The sequence below is a fragment of the Brassica rapa genome, chromosome A08, assembly GCF_000309985.2.
Source record: "Brassica rapa cultivar Chiifu-401-42 chromosome A08, CAAS_Brap_v3.01, whole genome shotgun sequence".
Lineage (NCBI taxonomy): Eukaryota > Viridiplantae > Streptophyta > Magnoliopsida > Brassicales > Brassicaceae > Brassica > Brassica rapa.
Window position 1 is genome coordinate 12,725,230 of NC_024802.2, and position 11,729 is coordinate 12,736,958.

The 11,729-nt window shown below is 25.3% G+C and overlaps 1 long non-coding RNA gene across 1 annotated transcript; it reads left to right on the forward strand.

Moving 5' to 3' along the window:
- On the forward strand, window positions 1-995 carry LOC103847945. The gene is made up of 2 exons (XR_004450186.1): window positions 1-227; window positions 665-995. It is a non-coding gene; the product is annotated as an uncharacterized LOC103847945 (long non-coding RNA).
- The last annotated feature ends 10,734 nt before the right edge of the window (window positions 996-11,729 follow it).

The window sequence follows — 11,729 nt, forward strand, 5'->3', positions numbered from 1 at the left end:
TTTTCTCAGTTGCTATGTAGGTTTTTGTATAATGGAATTCCCTTATCCAATTCAACCACCAATAAACCGAACTGAGTTTTTGTTCCTCTGCTGTTGATCTCTATCTGAACTTTTTACTGCTCTCGATTTTTTTCTTATCCTCTTTTTTTTTCTGATAACTGCCACTTGTTTCTGTCTCCCCAACCCACTGATCTCTTCTGGTAATGATTTCCATCCATAAGTTCAGAGTAAGTATATTTATATGATCCACGATTCAAAACAACTTATTTGTTTCGATGTATCTCCATGTCAAAAATGTACCTTTCTAGACTGAATCGCTGTCTAAACACCAGTGAATAGAAGTAATATTTACAACTCCTTAACTGTTTCATTACCAAACGTCTCCAATTGAAGAGTTATGATTTTCTGTTCATATGAATCTCCGAACATTTGTCTGTTTAATTTCCTTAATCATTTTTATCCGAAAGGTAGTTCTTACTAAATTTTTTGGTAGTCATATTAGTTACACCTGCCGTTTAACATTGCATAAATTGTAGATATGCTTTTGTCGAACGTGACTGAATAGATAGTATATTTTAGGTCTGTTTCTAATTATTACTTTAATAGCAAAACACAAGGGTTGTTTTTACTCGAAAAAAATGCTCATTTCGTTTCCTGTTTGCAGCCGGACAATAGGAGGAGATTCATTGATCAATATGTTTCCTTCTCACCAAACAATTACGGTTTCGACTCGCCTTTAGGACCAGATTAATAGGGTAAGTTCCTCTTTCTTTTCGTATCATCTGTACATGCGAGAAAATCAGTCACAGTGATATTTAATTAGGTAGGAGAATTTTGTTCTGGTGTAATAGATTTTGTTTGGAAGATTATAACCTTCCAGGCATGGGAGATCTCTTTTGTTCGTCTGTAATACTCTTGACAGTAGCGCTATCGTTTGTCCAAATCATGTATTTTCTTTATTACTTCTTTTATGTTATCTGTTGTGATCTGATGAAGTCAATGAACATGTTTACATAAGGTGTTTGAACTTTAAGTCTAAAGATAGTCGTTGGTATACACAAGACGTGTGCATGAATTTTTCGAGGCTATATATTTTTGAGGGTGAAATATATAAATTTAGTGATTTTGAAGTATGGAGGAGTGTAGAGCATTATAAAACTGACTATTAGTCCTTTGACATAAAAGTAACAAGTTTTAGAAATGTTCTTATTTGAAATTTATTTTTTACTATATTTTAATATCACTTTGATTAGTGGAAATTTTCTTTTGAGAAATGCATGGACATAGACTATTTATAGATTTTAAAAATTATTTGAATAGTCACAACTCTTCAATTTAAATAGTCACAACTCTTCAAGTTGAATAGTCACATTTTTTCCATTTAAAGGTAGTTATTTTGAAAAAATACTTATAAGAATAGTCACAACTTTTCATTTTTTAAAAGATACTTATATGAATAGTCACAACTCAATTTTTTGAAAAGACACAATTTTATTGACAACTTTTAGAAAAAACACAACCTTTCAACATAAGTGAATTCACAACCTTTGGAATTAATTTGAATTGCTATTATTAGTAGATATCAGGGTTGACTGATCAGGGACAACCAGTGTGACTAGCTTGGTTCCTCATATCTTAATAGTAAAGAGTTCTGAGTTTTTTTTCTATAAAATTTTGAAGTTTGAGTAAACTAGATAGAAAAAGTCTCAAAAATATTTTATATGTATATTATCTATAATTTTATTGTCATCAAAAATTTACAAAATATTAATGAAAAATCCTTTAAGTAACAAATTATATTATTTAAACTTCTCTTTTGACTAAAACAAATTATTATTTGAAAAACAATAATGATAATAATAATAAATTATTTAAATCAAATAAACATAAGTTGTAAGGTTATTTTTTTCTTCCTAGAGCACATAAATATATTGAGCCGATTCTGAATATTGGGTCAAAATTGTGGGAGAGACGAAATGGAAATGGTCGATGAGCAGTCTATATATTATATATAGTTAGTGTTTGAAGGAAACATTGTCTTAATTAGTTTGTTCCTAGTGGAAATACAAAGTCAACTAACTATGTCACCAATTTGAAGAAAATAACTTTTTAGAAAATCAGGTGCAAAATAATATCCTGCAAGTACAACATTAAAGTCGCTTTAAAAATCAGAAATATTTTACTGGTCCAAATCATCTGGTTCATTCTTAATTTTACACGTTTTGTGAGAAACATCTTGAAAATATTTCATGCAAAGAGTTGGGTTTGATTCTGGTCTGGTTATCGGAATCGGTTAAGCAACCTTTTTGAGTCAGATTTTTGTATGTTAGCTCATGTCCAGGGGCAAATGTAATTCCGGAAATATCAAGGGAGCTGTACAGATACGTCTGGACCGTTTTGTCGCTACAATAAATTTTCTGATCAAGAGCACTGATATATATATTCAGTCTTCTGTGTAATATGTTGGTTGAAAATTGATTGTGTATCACTTCACTAAAGTTGATACTATTTTGACATTTACATCGATTAAATAACTGATGCATATATTATTTGTAGTTAACATCATTTATTAAAATGATACAATATTTACATCAATAAAAAACTGATGTTAACAAAAAATAGGTAACTGTATTTCATTTAAATCAGTTTAATAAAAGTTATGTTATTTTATGTTAGTCTACATCATTTAAATCATTTAATGTAATATAAATTCATTTATATCAGTAAAAATCTATACTATACTAAAAGGAGGATATAAGCCATGGAGAGAGTGTCCACATAGGATAGAAAAATCAACCAATCAGAAAACCCGAAATTGCCATGTCATTTCATTTATTTTTCGCAAAAAATAGAAAAACAATGCGAAGGTGAGAATCGAACCCGGGTTAGTATGATATATATATAGGACAGTTACCACTAAGCCATTGAAACTTTCTTGGACACATATACAAGAACCACTAAGTATATAATCACAAACTCTTATGTATATTTACAATAATATGAATTCAACTTTCAAGACTCCGATACTTTGTTTTGTAAAAAAAAATAAGTAAGTGACTAAGCTAATATATTCTTAGAAAGTGTGAGAACGTTGACAAATATGGAAAATCATAGATTTTTGTTTTCGTGACAAAGTTAAGAATTTTGTAAAAGTAAGTTTAACATATAAATTTTCGTGACAAATATGAAAAAGCATAGATTTTTGTAAAATTTTGACAAAACAACTCATAACATACTTCTCTAATGTCTTAATAAAATATTATTTAAGGGTGCAATAATTAAATATATTAATTCAATAAATTTTGTAATTTATAGACAAAACAATAACACAACAAATTTTGAAACATTTGTTAAACCTATCGATTTTTTTTCATGAGAATCCAACTAAACAAGATAAAAAAAATAATTAGATTTACAAATATTTAATTACCATTTTATTCAATTTTGATTAATTTCAAATTGTCATAATGTATCTTTTTGAAGTTACAAATATGAAAAAGCATAGATTTTTGTACAATTTGACAAAACAACTCAAAACATATTTTTCTAATGTCTTAATAAAATATTATTTAAGGATACAATAATTAAATATATTAATTCAATAAATTTTATAATTTATAGACAAAACAATACCACAACAAATTTTGAAACATTTGTTTAACCAATCGATTTTTTTTTTTCATGAGAATCCAACTAAACCATTAGATTTACAAATATTTAGTTACCATTTTATTCAATTTTGATTCATTTTAAATTGTAATAATGTATCTTTTTGAAGTTACAAAAAAATAATGTTCTTTCTTTATTACACTAGCATTATATATAGATTCTATATACACAAAATAAATATAATATAACAACATAAGCTTGCTTTCCCCGATTCATATGAAAACTTTTTAAGTTATCCACCAAAGCAAATTAATTAAATCAATGAAATTGTTAAAATACAACAAATTAATATATAATTTTATTTTAAATTAAATTATTTAAAAAGTGTATTTTCGTTAAAACAAAATAATAAATAAGTAAAACTGATTCAATGTTAAGAAGATTGATAACTGTAAAAATGTCTCCTTCGTATTTGATATGTCTATAACCGAGTCTCTAACATGAGACAAGTTTGTTTAAAAAGTAAATAATTTTATTTTTTTTATATTATATAATCAATATATATTATTTACTGATAATAAATTTATAGTTATTCATCTACCACAAATATCTATGCAAATATGTGAATCAAGTACAACAATCAAACAACATAATGATTTCCACAAAGAAAATTTAAAAAATATATTTATGTTATGTAGTCATATTTTATATTTTTTAAATAATGTAATACAATATTATACATTATTTTTTAGAATTGAGAAATACATATATCACTTAGACAAATTAAGCGATAATTAAACAAATTTGATTTTTATTTTGTGAGCAAAAAGTTTATTATTAATTAGCATTACTTATTTCAAGATGTTTAAGAAATGATGGACAAAAAAATAGGATGGACATAAATGATATATGAACTATAAATAGTTTTTTGTAAAGCTGACTTAGATAACCCATATGCATATCCATTTCCAGTCTTTTTTGATGCATAAATTCAATTTCTTCAAAGTAGTTATTCCACAAAGAGATCGTATGAGATATTGTTTTAATATTCAGATTTATTTATTGATTGTTAAGAACATTGATAAGTGTAAAAATGTTTCATTCGAATATGATATGTCTATAACCGAGTCCCCAACATGAGACAAGTTTATTAAAAAGTAAATAATTTCATTTTTCTTATATTATATAATAAATATATATTATTTACTGATAATAAAAATATAGTTATTCATCTATCACAAATATCTATGCAAATATGTGAATTAAGTACAACAATCAAACAACATAATGATTTCCACAAAGAAAATATAAAAAATATATTTATGTTATGTAGTCTTATTTTCTATCTTTAAATAATATAATACAATATTATACATTATTCTTTAAATAATATAATACAATAATATAATACAATATATAGGACAATTACCACTAAGCCATTGAAACTTTCTTGGACACATATACAAGAACCACTAAGTATATAATCACAAATTCTTATGTACATTTACAATAATATGAATTCAACTTTCAAGACTCCGATACTTTGTTTTGTAAAAAAAAATAAGTAAGTGACTAAGCTAATATATTCTTAGAAAGTGTGAGAACGTTGACAAATATGAAAAAACATAGATTTTTGTTTTCGTGACAAAGTTAAGAATTTTGTAAAAGTAAGTTTAACATATAAATTTTCGTGACAAATATGAAAAAACATAGATTTTTGTAAAATTTTGACAAAACAACTCATAACATACTTCTCTAATGTCTTAATAAAATATTATTTAAGGGTGCAATTATTAAATATATTAATTCAATAAATTTTGTAATTTATAGACAAAACAATAACACAACAAATTTTGAAACATTTGTTTAACCTATCAATTTTTTTTTCATGAGAATCCAACTAAACAAGATAAAAATAATAATTAGATTTAACAAATATTTAATTACCATTTTATTCAATTTTGATTAATTTCAAATTATCATAATGTATCTTTTTGAAGTTACAAATATGAAAAAGCATAGATTTTTGTACAATTTCACAAAACAACTCAAAACATATTTTTATAATGTCTTAATAAAATATTATTTAAGGATGCAATAATTAAATATATTAATTCAATAAATTTTATAATTTATAGACAAAACAATACCACAACAAATTTTGAAACATTTGTTTAACCAATCGATTTTTTTTCATGAGAATCCAACTAAACAATTAGATTTACAAATATTTAATTACCATTTTATTCAATTTTGATTCATTTTAAATTGTAATAATGTATATTTTTGAAGTTACAAAAAAATAATGTTCTTTCTTTATTACACTAGCATTATATATAGATTCTATATACACAAAATAAATATAATATAACAACATAAACTTGCTTTTCCCGATTCATATGAAAACTTTTTAAGTTATCCACCAAAGCAAATTAATTAAATCAATGAAATTGTTAAAATACAGCAAATTAATATATAATTTTATTTTAAATTAAATTATTTAAAAAGTGTATTTTCGTTAAAACAAAATAATAAATAAGTAAAACTGATTTGATGGTAATTTTTATGATATATATATATATATATATATATCAATTCTGTGAAAGAAATAGAAGCTTAATATGGAAAAAAATCTTAAATACAAAAACCTCTAAAAATTAACAAAAAAACTAATAAATTAAACTATGATATCACTTAAAAGCTTCTTTGACCATATTAATAAAATATTTAAGCGATAATTAGACAAATTTGATTTTTTTTCCAGCAACAAGTTTATTATTAATTAGCATCACTTATTTCAAGATGTTTAAAAAATGGTGGACAAAAAAATAGGGTGGACATTAATGATATATGAACTATGAATAGTACTTTGTGAAGCAGATTTAGATAACATATCTGCACATCCATTTTCAGTCCTTTTTTATGCCTAAATTCAATTTCTTCAGAGTAGTTATTCCACAAATAGATCGTATGAGATATTGTTTTGATATGTAGATTTGTTTTTTCAATGTTAGGAAGATTGATAACTGTAAAAATGTCTCCTTCGTATATGATATGTCTATAACCGAGTCTCCAACATGAGACAAGTTTGTTTAAAAAGTAAATAATTTTATTTTTCTTATATTATATAATCAATATATATTATTTTCTGATAATAAAAATATAGTTATTCATCTATCACAAATATCTATGCAAATATGTGAATCAAGTACAACAATCAAACAACATAATGATTTTCACAAAGAAAATTTAAAAAATATATTTATGTTATGTAGTCATATTTTATAATTGGATTTTTAGTAATTAAACCCCTCAACTAAAGATGAATCGTAAAAAAAACCCTCAACTAAGAATCCTGTGAAATAAACCCTCAACTTTAGTTCCGTTAACATATGTTACCCTCCGTTTAAAAAACCGTGACGGAGGGTGACATATGTTAACGGTTTATAAGTTAAGGGTTTATTTCACTGGATTTTTAGTTGAGGGTTTTTTTCACGATTCATCTTTAGTTGAGGGGTTTTATCACTAAAAGTCATTAAATATTATTAAATTATTTATTATCATTTATACATTGTTTTAAGATTTATAAGCCTTTAAAACTAATTTATAAATTTTAATACATTAATATATTTGTATATTAATTTATACATCTTAAATTAATAATTTTTAACACTACTTACAACTTATTATAACTTTGAAATATTAAATTATTTGATATTTGGAAATAGTGATATAAAAAAATTTGTGTGTTTATATCGTCATTGTCAAATATGAAATAATTGAAAGTTTCTAAGTTATATTAAGTCTTAAGTAGTGTCGAGATAATTCATCCATGAAGTCAATCTTTCTATTTAGAGTATGACGCACTTTTTCTTTTTTTCATGATTTCTGTCATCCGGTTCATACTTCTCCCCCCTCCAAAATAATGCATGATTATTTTTATTCTCATTGATTTCTGAATAACTACATTATATTTTTATTTTCTTGATCAATAATATATTTGAAACATAAAGTAATACAATAAATCAAGAACAATATAGAAAAATAGGAAAGTATGAGTCTGATGACGAAAATCATGAAAATAAGAAAAAGTACGTCATACTCCAAATAGAAAGATTGACTTCATGGATGAATTATCCTCAACACTACTTAAGATTTAATATAACTTAAAAACTTTCAATTATTTGATATTTGAAAATGACGATATAAACACACAATTTTTTTTATATCACTATTGCCAAATATCAAATAATTTAATATTTTGAAGTTATAATAAGTTGTAAATCGTGTTGAAAATTATTAATTTAAAATGTATAAATTAATTTTATAATAGATTAATGTATTAATAATATACATTAGTTTTAAAGGCTTACAAATTAATCTAAAACAATGTATAAATGAATAATAAATAACTTAAAAACCCTTTAATGACTTTTAGTGATAAAACCCCTTAACTATTTTTGAATCGTAAAAAAAACCCTCAACTAAGTTTTCAACATTATAAACCCTCAACTTATAAACCGTTAACATATGTCACCCTCCGTCACGGTTTTTTAAACGGAGGGTAACATATGTTAACGGAACTAAAGTTGAGGGTTTATTTCACAGGATTTTTAGTTGAGGGTTTTTTTTACGATTCATCTTTAGTTGAGGGATTTAATTACTAAAAACCCTTTATAATTTTTAAATAATGTAATATAATATTATACATTATTTTTTTAGAATTGAGAAATACATATATCAGTTAGACAAATTAAGCGATAATTAGACAAATTTGATTTTTATTTTGTGAGCAAAAAGTTTATTATTAATTAGCATTACTTATTTCAAGATGTTTAAGAAATGATGGACAAAAAAATAGGATGGACATAAATGATATATGAACTATAAATAGTTTTTTTGTAAAACTGACTTAGATAACACATATGCACATCCATTTCCAGTCCTTTTTGATGCATAAATTCAATTTCTTCAGAGCAGTTATTTCACAAAGAGATCATATGAGATATTGTTTTGATATTCAGATTTGTTTCTTGATTGTTAAGAAGATTGATAGATGTAAAAATGTTTCATTTGAATATGATATGTCTATAACCGAGTCCCCAACATGAGACAAGTTTGTTAAAAAGTAAATAATTCCATTTTTCTTATATTATATAATAAATATATATTATTCACTGATAATAAAAATATAGTTATTCATCTATCACAAATATCTATGCAAATATGTGAATTAAGTACACCAATCAAACAACATAATGATTTCCACAAAGAAAATATAAAAAAATATATTTATGTTATGTAGTCTTATTTTTTATTCTTTAAATAATATAATACAATATTATACATTATTTTTTAGAATTGAGAAATACATATAATATCTTATCCGCGCGTAGCGCGGTTAAAAAATCTAGTTAGCCTAAAACTTCAAAGAACCCAAGATCAGGAGGAGTGGTTACGATTTTTTGGGTTTAATATTGTTGTGGATCTTTTCTTCCATAACTGTCTCATCTCAACTAAGCATGCCTTCGTCTCCCTCTCTCTCTCGATGATAATTGTATCATCACAACTAATGCCAATCCTGAATGATCCATTAAGATAGCAATATTTGTTTTTGTTAATTCCAATCAGATTGCAGCATAGACACACACACTCCATTCTCGATGTCATATACTTCAGGTCTTAGTTGTCGTCGTCTTTCCGTCACTGGACACATAGCTTCTGCCACTTAATATGATATGTACGTTAAATCCTTTTTCCCAATCTGTGATTTCTTAATCTGACTAGATCTTCTGAATACTTCGTGATTTCCATTCTCTGAGTTAGTTAATGAGAATTCCCAAATTTGATGTTTGTTTTGGATTTGGTTTCTTCTAGGAATTAAAAAGTGATGTTTATGAGTTGGGATATATTAATAATTTGTTAGCTTACAAAAAAAAAAAATATATTAATAATTTGCGTTTGATTATAATTCTGACTTTGTTACCTTTTTTAATTGGAAATTTTCAGAGATGGAATCTAAATAAACTCCGGCTGTGTCTTCTTTTTTTTTTGAAGACGACTCCGGTGCTGTGTCGTCGGTGAGATATTACCAATTCACTAACAACAGAGTGAGTTATGTTACTTTAGTCACTTTCGGGTTACAAAGTCGGAACTAATATCGATTTTTTTTTGTGTGTTGTAGGCGCAGGCTCGCAACGGAAGAAGATAGATATTGAAGAATTTTGTGACGAATTCTGTTTTGATTTCATTTTTCTCATTATACTTTTCTTTTTCTTTTTCAATAGATTGTATCTTCTTCTTTTTTAACAGATTGTATCTTCATTGTAAAGAAAATAAGAAATGGTGATTTAATAATATTTTTATTTATTATTTACTTACATAAATTTATCTATTGAAATGATTTTAACATCAATAAAATACAAATAATAATAACTAAAATTAATAATTATAAATGATAATCAATAAAAAAATCCAATATTAATTTTGCTTCATTTATTAATAGATGAAATAAATAATTAAAATCGATTATTTTAAATGATGTTAAGACTAGCATCATTTTAAAAACTGATATAAGTATTAACATCATTTTATTATAATTGATATAAATTGACAACGCTTATAAATACTGATTCAAATATTTAATATTTTTACATCAATTATCAATCAAGTGATATACATTATTTGCATCACCACTTTCAGAATCATTTATTTAAATAATGTAAAATTATTTTACATCATTTATAATTAATACGAATATTAAAAATAATTGATGCTAACTAAGTCTTTTTTTGTACTGTATGAAATATCATTTTACTCGTATGCTTCTCACTTATTTAATATGTGTCGTTATCTCATGAAACTTATAAATTGAACCTTGCAAAGTTTTTTTTTTTGGTTTAAAAAACCAAAGATTATTCCAAAAACCAAAGATTATTCCAAATCGTCATGCAACAACTTAAAAGGTTAACTCCCGAGTCTTTCACATATTTACTCAGGGATCGAAACCAGATACAATGCTTCGATTGTTTAAATCGTCATGCAATATAAAACCATAAATAATATACTCCTTCTGTTTTTATAATTTCATAATATTTGATGTTTTACCTTATTGCACTAAGATTAAGAAAATTACATTTTTTTCTAAAAGAATATTCTAAGATATAATTTTAAAATAAGTTAACCAATTATAAAAAACTGTAAAATATAATTGGTTGAATAATTTCCAATAAAATTAAAGTTAATCTAAAAATCTTAAAATTTCATGTAAATTGAAATAAAATAATTATTTTAAAACATCATCTATATTGGAACGGATGGAATATCTGGTTACAAAACGTCAAATATCTGATGGCAAATTGTTAACTATATTCTTAATTAATCAGTGGTTTAATTAGGTACGCATTTATTTAGTGAAAGTAAACACGGCAAAACATTCTTTTTTAGAAAATCTCACACAAGTTGTGTCAGTGATATCAGGCTTAGCATAATTACAGTAAATTATAATGAAGGAAACTGAACATGCTTAAGCGCAATCTCTAATAAACAGCCCTTAATATTTTGATGAAAATAGCACCAATGGAATCAAATTCGATTTGCTCACATAACTTTTACAGCATAATTTTGTAAAGACCAAAACAAATTGGTATCTAATAATATGTTTTGCTTATAATTTATTTTACTGAATATAGGACAAAAGAAAATTGACATGCGATAAATTTTGAAATGACTAAAGGAATTTTCATAAATCAACTTGCATTAGAATTATAGATTTGGTCGATGTACATGCATGTGATTTCAATAGAATTCATTCAATTCAGCCCTTGCTCCTTCTTGTCATTCAATTCAGCCCTTAACTCAGTTTCTCCTTTCTCCACATTAGTAGATGCACAGTCTACTCCCACTGATTCACAGATTATGGAAACATCTCCATCAAGTACTATCAAGAACAAGGTCCTAGAGTTCTCTGTTATTGATCCTTTAACCACGACAACTAATCATTGTGCCTTTGCGAGTCCTTCTCGTTTTACAGTGTTAGAAGAAGTGGATGAAGCTGAAATTGAATTTTCAAACTCGTTCAGCTTGACTAGAGGTGGGAGAGAGTCAAAGCCTCCCATCAA